At 45.2% G+C, this 9,509-nt stretch overlaps 1 protein-coding gene across 3 annotated transcripts in view; it reads right to left on the bottom strand.

The window, feature by feature from the left end:
• The window catches only part of LOC147034284 (ribosomal protein S6 kinase alpha-3), a 344,798-nt gene that overhangs the window by 192,287 nt on the left and 143,002 nt on the right, over positions 1-9,509 (bottom strand). The window lies entirely within an intron of this gene.

Below are 9,509 nucleotides of genomic sequence, written 5' to 3'. Positions count from 1 at the left end.
AGTATTGATTGTAAGGGAATAATGCAAAATATGAAAATACTTGTCAATCCGCGAGCAGGTATTACTGGTCGTCCAGAATCGGAGATTCTCAACACCCCCTTCTGGATTTTGTTACTGTATTGTGTTGCCTTTCTTGACTTTGAAGAGCACAGGCATCATTTTCCAAACTAAGAGAGTTCCCTTCTAAGAGAGTACAGCCTTTTTGGCTGCTGGTTGCATCGTTGGCTAGGGTTGCAGCTGTGCCGCTGATGCAGTGCCCTATTACCAGAACACTGGTGCTCAATGCGCTGACCTCGGAAGGATGACAGGCTGAGTCAACCCCCTGGTGTTCATTCAGTGGAAACGGGGATAGAACTCAGGACCCTAGGATCCCAAGCCACCACCCTAACCACTAAGCCAGCACCAGACATACTAAGAGAGTTAAGGAGAATTTTTTTTTTTTAATCCAATTTACCCTAATGTCATCGAAAAGAGCAAGGATGTTTACCACACTGCCTACAGAACTCCTATTCGCATTGCTTGCAAAATGCAAATGGTCTTCAATTCATCTTCTATCACAAAGGTTATTAATCCTCCCTACCCCCCCTCCCCTTAAATACCACAGCTATTCTGGATGACAAGGTTCTAAAGCCAGTTTGTGGTACTCGTCACATTTATTTGACCTCAAACCTGTAACGCTTTGAACAATGCTTTCCATAACATGTTTTTAAATTTGCTAATCCTGGCTATTGAAAGCAAGTAAAGGAAAAATTGTGTCATGAAGTCCTGTTAACAAATGCAAAGGACCGGACGTTCAGGAAGACTGCTTTGGCAACATTTTCTTCTTTCTCTTTTTTAATTGCTGATCCGATGCAAAATTTAATTGACATTCTTATTTAACCTTCACTTGCACCCTGTAACATGCTGTATTTCCATCAATTTCCCTGACAATATCTGCTGCTCTTCCTTCGCTCCAATTGGTTCTTCTGACCACGTCCTTGTTAAAGTGGACATCTCTCTGGCTGTTATCAGAGAACCACCTCACCGCCGTCGAGTCTGGCATTTCACTCAAGCCGACTGGCAGGGTCTCGAGCAGCCATTAAACTTACAGACTGGTCTCCTATCACTACTTTCTCAAACATCAACTCATCCTGGGAATTCTTTCAAAGAAACTTGCTCTCCCTCATGCACAGATTTATCCCCTCTCGTGTTCAGTTGTCTTACCCTTCCTCCCGCCCTTGGTTTACTGAAGCTTGTGGCGAGGCAGTTGTCCTGAAACAACTTGCCTTTGCCTCATGGAAAGCAAACCCAACTGAGGGCAATCTCAGTTCTTTCCACAAAGCTCGGAACAAGTGTGTAGCTACCCTCAGGAGAGCCAGAAAACAACATCTTTCTCATCTCAAGTCTGAACTCTCAAACCTCTCTCCCTCCTCAAAATCCTGGTGGCGTTTAATCAAATCTGTTTCTGGTGTATGTTCCCCCTCCATCCCCTCCCTTACCTCAAATGGCCGCACTGCTGATTCCACCTGTGATAAAGCTGAATGTCTAAACTCGGTGTTTGCAGCTAAATCTTGTGTCCCAAACCCATTACTATCTCTACCCACTTTACCCAGTCGCACCCAACTGTCCCTGGACTCTGTATCCTTTTCCCCTGACAAGGTGGAGAGCTTGCTGTCAAACCTCGAGTCAGATTCTGCATCGGTCCAGACGGCATCAGCCCACGTGTCCTCAAAGCCTGCTCTTCTGCTCTTGCTCACCCTCTCTCTGTTCTATTCACCCTCTCATTTTCCCAAGGTCATCTGCCATCTGCTTGGAAATCTGCTAACATCACTGCCCTGCATAAAAAAGGTGCAAAAACAGATCCCTGTAACTACAGACGAATCAGCCTTCTCCCAATCATCAGAAAGGTTATGGAATCCATCATCGCTTCAGACATGAAATCCTTCCTCTTCTCCAATGGCTTGATTTCCAATCATCAATTTGGTTTCAGACAAGGTCACTCTACCCTGGATATGCTGCTACTGCTCTCCCATCAATGGATGGAGGGCCTCAATGCCAGACAGGAAATCCGGGCCGTATCCCTGGACATATCACGTGCTTTTGACACAGTCTGGCACCCTGCCCTACTCACCAAACTCTCTTCCCATGGTATTCAAGGCCATCTCCACTCATGGCTCGCAGACTTCCTCTCCTGTCGCAGTCAACGTGTGGCCCTAAATGGAGTTCTTTCATCCCCTCTTCCTGTGCAGGCTGGAGTTCCTCAAGGTAGCGTTCTGGGCCCTGTTCTTTTCTGGTTTTCATCAATGATCTCTCGGACTCTCTGGAAAATCCTCTATTTCTCTTTGCCCGATGACTCCACCCTCTGCCGTTCCATCTGTCATCCCTCAGACCGGCAAGCAGCAGCTTCTTCGCTCACTGCAGATCTGGATAAAATCACAAACTGGTCCAACACGTGGAACATGTCTTTCAATCCAGACAAATCTCACACTCTCACTATGTCTCTTCGAAAGGACCGTTTACAAAACCCCCCATCCACTTTCTCAACAATCCTCTGGAAGAAGTCTTTTCTTTCAAGCTTCTGGGTCTCACTATCTGCCATGACCTTTCCTGGGAAAGTCACATTTCCAACCTTGCCTCAAAAGCCAGTCGCCGACTGGGAATCCTCCGTCGTGCAAAGTCCTTCCTCGGCCCTCTTGAGCTCCTGACCACTTACAAAGCTTTTGTCCGTAGCCTGATGGAGTACTGCTCTCCCCTCTGGGCTGGTGCTCCTGCCTCCCACCTTTCTCGACTTCACGCTGTCGAAACCAGGGCTTTTAAGATCATTGGCATCTCCCGCAATGAAGCTGAGTCTTTGGGCCTCTCACTCAATCACCGCAGGTTGGTCGGTGGTCTTTCTGTCTTCTACCGACTCCTCTCCAGCCTTGCCCCCCTGCTCTCTCTGTGATTTGTCCCAACCACATTTCCACAGGGCGCTCAAGGTCCGCCAACAACCCCCTTCTGGTAAAACTACCAAAATCACGAATCACTGCTCATCTTCACTCTTTCATTCCTCTTTTTCCCGCCTTTGGAATAAACTTCCTCACTCTATTCTTTCCCATTCTTCCCTCCAGGCTTTCAAAACAGCTGTTCACCACCACCTCTTATCTTCCCCCCATCCAAATCCTCGATCTTTTCTACCCCGATAATCCACCCAAGCCCACTTCCTTCAATTCTCCTGCTTTCCTTCCTGAAAGTCCCTTTAATGTCCATCTTCCCCTCGCCATGTTCCCCGTCCCATCCCCATCCCTCTCCCTTCCACAGTTCACCTGTGTCTGTTCCCCAATGTTTTGTCCCTTCCACTCCCGCCCCTCTTGTCTCATGCCTCCTTGCTGTGAGTTGTGTGTTAGCTCTCATACGAGCCTCGACCAAGGTATACAAAAAAAAAAAAAAAAAAAAAAAAAAAAAAAAATTCACTTGAAAAGGGTCAATTTGTAATTATACATTTGCATTTCCCTTCCCTGCTCCACCAAGCCCTCCAAGTCACCGCACCAATTGGCTCCATTAACAATTTTAATCTCATAATTCCACTGTTTTTAAAACTTGCACACAATCGTCACTCAGTTCCAAGCGATCGCTGCATTTCAAGAACTTGGGTCAAACCTGTACTACGAAGAACTTCATATTTAAAAATTTTTTTACATGACTAAGGCTCATAATGGAGCTGCTGACACGCTGACTGACACACACACACACACACACACACACACACACACACACACACACACACACACACACACACACACACACACACACACACACACACACACACACACACACACACACACACACACACACACACACACACACACACACACACACACACACACACACACACACACACACCTTGGGGAAAGTGCCGTCACTTCCCAGGGTATTCTGGATACCAACGACGTCAAAACAATGACACTGCCTTTCTCACCTTTCTCAATGACGTTGCACTCAGTGGGGCATTTGCTGAGGAGGAATTTCTTCCTCCCCATGGGGAATTCATCCATTGGGACCATAATCTGTGCAGAGCGTTGGTGCTGCCAAAGCAATCTTCTTGGCTATGGGACACAATCCTGAATGGGTTGCCACTCCGACACAGGATACCAGCAAGCTGGCACTCATTTTGCCGACCTCGGAAGGATGACAGGCTGTGTCAACCCCGCCTGGTTTTAATTCAACAGCCAAGCAGGATTTGAACTCAGGATCCAAGGATTCCAAGCCCACCACTCTAGCCATTAAGCCAACATCAGGCATATGAGTAATGTCCATGCTCTATCTCTATATTAATACTGAAGGACCAATTTTGTGCTCCTCCTAGCGGTCGCGTCACGTTTTTCTCGGTACTGTGACCTGGACTGAAAGAAACATGGTACCTGCAAGAGTGCATCGCACATAGTGGCAATTGTCAAAGTTCAACTCTGAAGCAGAATAAACACTTTTCGTTTTACATTCGTTTACAGGGCGACGTGTGACGTCACCGCTGAGAGGCGTCAGGACGTCATGACATCATCGGTTATTCGCTGACGCCATTACGTCCGTCGTCAGAACGTTACTGCTGAGAGGTGTAATTACTAATTCCACTCCTCGAAAATAGCGTCTGCAATGTAAAACCCTCTTCTGCACATGCTGACTACCTCAGAATGTGAATTTGACACAAAAAATGTAACAAGAAACATTGTACAGTAGACGCCGTTTATAAATCCACCATGGGACCACGCCGTGTTTGGATTTATTAACCGTTTGGATTTATTAAGCGGAGAACCTATTTTCAGCCACCTACTGGAAAGATAAGACAAAAAGCGAATGTCGTTAAACACTGCTTTATGCGACAAAAACATTGATTTATCAAACGGTGACAAGGGGATTGTTCAAAAGAATCTCTCCAAGGTCGCTTGCTTGGGAGGGAAGGTTTTGCGCAAATGTTCCTTTATTGAATCCGTCACGTGGTGGAAATCGGGATGGGCAAAACCTGAGAGCTGCAGTCCCCTGTCTAATTTGGCGAGTGCCGTCCTCATCTCTGCCGCTGTTGGCATCGGCTCGGGTTCGTCGTCGCTTTCTTCCCTTGGCTATTGGGATTCGAAGTCCGTCACCAGATGCTGTTGTTGTTGTTTTTTTTGTTTTTTTTTCATTCTGCGGCAGCGCATACAACATCAAGCTTAGGTTGAGACCGCGCACGTACCAAGCAGATGGATTTATAATCCGGCGGATTTCTCCAAGTAAAATTCCGTTCCAACTCATTTTGGTCACAATCAGCGGCTGGATTTTATAACCGTGGATTTATAAAGCGGCGTCTACTGTATCTTCTATCTTCTATCTATCTATTTATCTATCTACATATTAATACTGAAGGACCAATTTTGTGCTCCTCCTTGCGGTCGCGTCACGTTTTTCTCAGTACTGTGACCTGGACTGAAAGAAACTTCGTACCTGAAAGAGTGCATCGCACATAGTGGCAATAGTCAACTTTCAACTCTGAAGCAGAATAATAAAACACTTTTCGTTGAGATGGGGGCGAGGAGTGAAGAGGCAGGGCGGGGGATGAATAGACGGGGGCGGGGGATGAAGAGACGGGGGCAGGGAGTGAAGAGGCGGGGGGCAAGGTAAGCAAATTTGTGGGTGGAGGTAAGCAAATTGAAAGCGGGAGACAGGGGGAAATGGGGCGGGGGCTGGGTTGAATTTGGCGGAGTTGAGTGTGAGGGGGTGGACAGGGGGGTGGGGCCCGGGGACAAGTGGGGCGGGGAATCAAAAGACGGGGGGCGGGGAGTGAAGAGGCGGGGCCGGGGTAATTACATTTTTGGGCGGGGGTAAGCAAATTGAATGGGGCAGGGGCAGGGGATGAGTAGGCGGGGGCAAGCACACCCTGTCCAGTCCATGTCCCTCGAGTGTGTGTGAGCTGGTGAGGGTGGTTGAATTAACAGAATCCATCTGTGACGGGGTTTCAGCTAGTCCTTATAAATGCTGAATGTCAGGCAAGGAAGCAGCACATACCAGCATGTACCATTTTTAAAGTCCTCGGTATGACTCGGCCAACAGCTTCACCAAGAAATATTGGTTGCAGGTTACAGATTATCCCACGAGTTATTAATCGTTAAAAGAAGATCAACCAAGACGACTTTTGTTGAGATGCCGTGCAGGATCTCATCTGCTTAATTATGTTGGAACTTTTCCCACATCTTCCTCATCTTCTCACACCTGCATGGTCATGCCCTCGCAGACTTCCTCCTGCATTCTCACTCTCTGCAATTTCAATTTCTCACAAACAATTTGAGGAAATGCAACAAAATGCACACCCAGTGCTCAAGTTTTTGCAGTAACTGCTTCAGTATGCGCTACAAGACCGATATTCCTCAACACAATCCCAAGAATCAAGTCACTGCAAAGCGTAAATATGAATCAATAAATCAGCCAAAGCTTAGAACATCACCGTGAAAAAAACAGCATCGATGTCTGCTTGTGTCCTTTGCTGCCCTTCGGTTGCTGTCTGTGGCCATTACAAACATTGACAATCAGGTGTACAACTGCGAGGAATGTGCCCCCATGGTGTACAACAAAAACAAAACCTCACATGGATACATAAACATGTTTACAGTGATTCGCAGGAACAGCAAAAGCACGATGCTTTAGTATGCTTGGCGTCAGTCCTGGTACCAAGTCCTCAGCGTAATGATGGAAGGAACCAAACAGGGTGCTCGTGTCAGGATAAGTGTATACCAGGCAGAGGAGTTTCTGCCAAGGTCTCAAATCACTGCAATTAGCAACAGCACTGTTCAACAACAAGCCGGGCCAAACACAAATTACGAGAGAAAACGGTAGCAATCCTCCCAACGAAATACCAAAAACAGAGTCTGTTAATGGTAAGAATGCATAAACTGGCAAAGCATGCAATCAGCCCTGACATTATCTGAAAACCTTATAGTTTTGGAGAGATGGGGGCATGATCTGCATGCCTTCTCTCCGGAGTGGGAGGAGTTTTATTGATTAGTTTACATAATAGGCCGAATAATGAAGAAAACAAAAACTAAACGTAACTTACATTAATGAAGAACAAGACCGCAAACTGGAGCACAAGCTCAAGATAGAACATAAATATTAATTAGAAAGCATCTGAAAATACAAAGCCCGTCCGCATCCACTTTGTATTCGGACTTCTTCTTCCGCTTGCTAAACATGACGAAAACGGCTAACAAACAGAAAATACAAAAACTTTGACGATTTAAGTGACTGAACTGTTGACCTGAAAAGAGGGTTCAGTGATCCGATATGCAAATCCTGCTGAAATTGCACATCAATCCATGCAATTTGGCGATTTTGCGACCTTGACTTTGACAGAACACAGGCTACACTCAATGAACTGGATCATATTGGGTCAAGGAGATTGATATTTAAAAAAAAACAAAAAAAACAATTGCCTTCTAGCTTTTGATTGGTGAACCAATTCAGTGACCCAATATGCTGATTTTTAAAATGTCAGGTCAATTGCATGAAAATTGACAATTTTATGCACCTTGACCTTTTTACAAAATTATTAGTTTTCTCCATATTCTCATCATAAAGCTTTGTTGAAAATTTGATGACAAAAAAAGTTACAGTCCGGGGGTGCACGCACACACTACCCAGTCTGTCCTCCTCTATCCCTCATTCGTTATTTGTCCGAGACTCCATGTATTTTGTCCCTCAACCCTGCTGTTGGTGTTTCCCCCTCTCTTTCTACAGTTCCTTTTGTTATATTACATCCTGATCTGTTATATGTTCTGGCTCCTCCATGAGCTTTGACCTGCTATTCAAACCCTGACCCCCCCTCCCCCCACATTAAAAAAAATAATGATTAAATTAGACAAAACTATATGGTTTAATTGGATGACATTCTCAAACTGTGACCAAGAACAGTAGGGCATGCTAGTTGAGCCAGTAGGCCTCGCAGTGTATCAAATCTTGTAAAGTTGCAACATTGCATAGATATTTAACACCCCTCTACTTCAAAACTCCCCCAGGAAAATGCCTCTGACATATAGAACGAGGAATTAGCGAGAAATAGCGCCAGATGTTTCAGAGAAACGGTCATTATTGCATCATGTTGAACAAAAATGAAAGACAGACTTTCACAATGCACAGCTTTGCTGATGTATTTGTCGAGAACTCTTTTCACACACCAAGGTGCAATATTAAAGTAGGCCACCCAGAGTGCTGTGTACAGACAGACTCAGACACACATACTGAAAAACAGATAGATTACAATAGCTCCCCCATACCTTCAAAAACGAGTTGACAATTATTCCAGAAACTGGCTCAAGCTTAGTCAGTCATCATCTTACAGCATCGTTTATTTGAAGACTTCAAAATTTGATTTTTTGGGGGGGGTTTAACGCTTCCAGCGAACAAGCTCCAAAATGTTTCACATCCTTTCACAATCACAAGTACATTGGACGGGGATTCAATGACAAATTTGTCCCGCTCATTGCATTTTCAGAGGAGTGGCTGTGCAGCTGATGCAGAGCTCCTGCCCATCAAGGCTGGAATTTGTAATTTGGCCAGGACACAAAGAACTCGTGAATACTCCAACTACAATTAAAGTTAGCAGATGGGTCTCCAGGTTAACTTCCATCCAAAGGACGGTGCATGCCATGAAATTTCCTTCCTGTAAAGCACCAATTCAACAGCTTATACCGTTGGATTGGGAATCGAACCTAGTCTAAACAGCTCAAAGGTAAGGGTGTTTATGCTCCACGTACACAAGTGCAAAGAAATCGGTTGATTCAACAAGTGCAAAGAAGCAAATACATGATTCTTCCGATGCATACCAATACAACAATATCCTCGACAAAACCTCTTGGGAATCGTTCCTGTATGAAACTTTATGCAAGCAACACAGGACCAGTGGTTCAAACAAGTCAAAAACATATCGATAGTATGAACAAAACTATCTACACAAATGCTGTGATTCAGATGAAGAGGCAAGCCAATCTACATGACATCAAGGGAGATAAGCAATTGCTGCTTGGACTTGGAACGTAACATCCACAGTCGATAGATAGGTAGTAGCATGAACCTGAAGCCAACAAAAGCCAACTTAAATCAGCAATTACTCAAGCAAACCACAGACGAAGAAAAAAAAAAAATCAAACAATCACACAAATAGAATGTCCAACCTCTGCCTCATCTGTCTGCAAGTGTCATCATCAACTTCTCTCGAGATTTCCTTCCTCTTTTTTTTTTTAATGAAGAAAAACTGTACCAGCGCAATTCCATGCATGTCAAAATTAATAAACATGGAATAATAAATAAATAAATATCGCTTCATTTCAGCAACGCATGGCATCACGATTCTCTGGCAGGTGGACCATGGCCGAGGTACTACAGATCAAATGGCATCAACGTTAACCCCAACCAATCAGTGGCACACAGGTCAGATCAAAGGGAACTTCCCATGTGGCTGTCAAACGCTTCCAGACGAGGGAAGGATTTCAGCCCTCACGGTCACGCAGGAGCGAACCAGGAGGGATGGA

Source organism: Eptatretus burgeri, chromosome 1 (genome assembly GCF_056783735.1).
Source record: "Eptatretus burgeri isolate ZD-2024b chromosome 1, Ebu_testis_v1, whole genome shotgun sequence".
Taxonomy (NCBI): Eukaryota; Metazoa; Chordata; class Myxini; order Myxiniformes; family Myxinidae; genus Eptatretus; species Eptatretus burgeri.
This window is presented reverse-complemented; position numbering and strand designations above follow the sequence as displayed.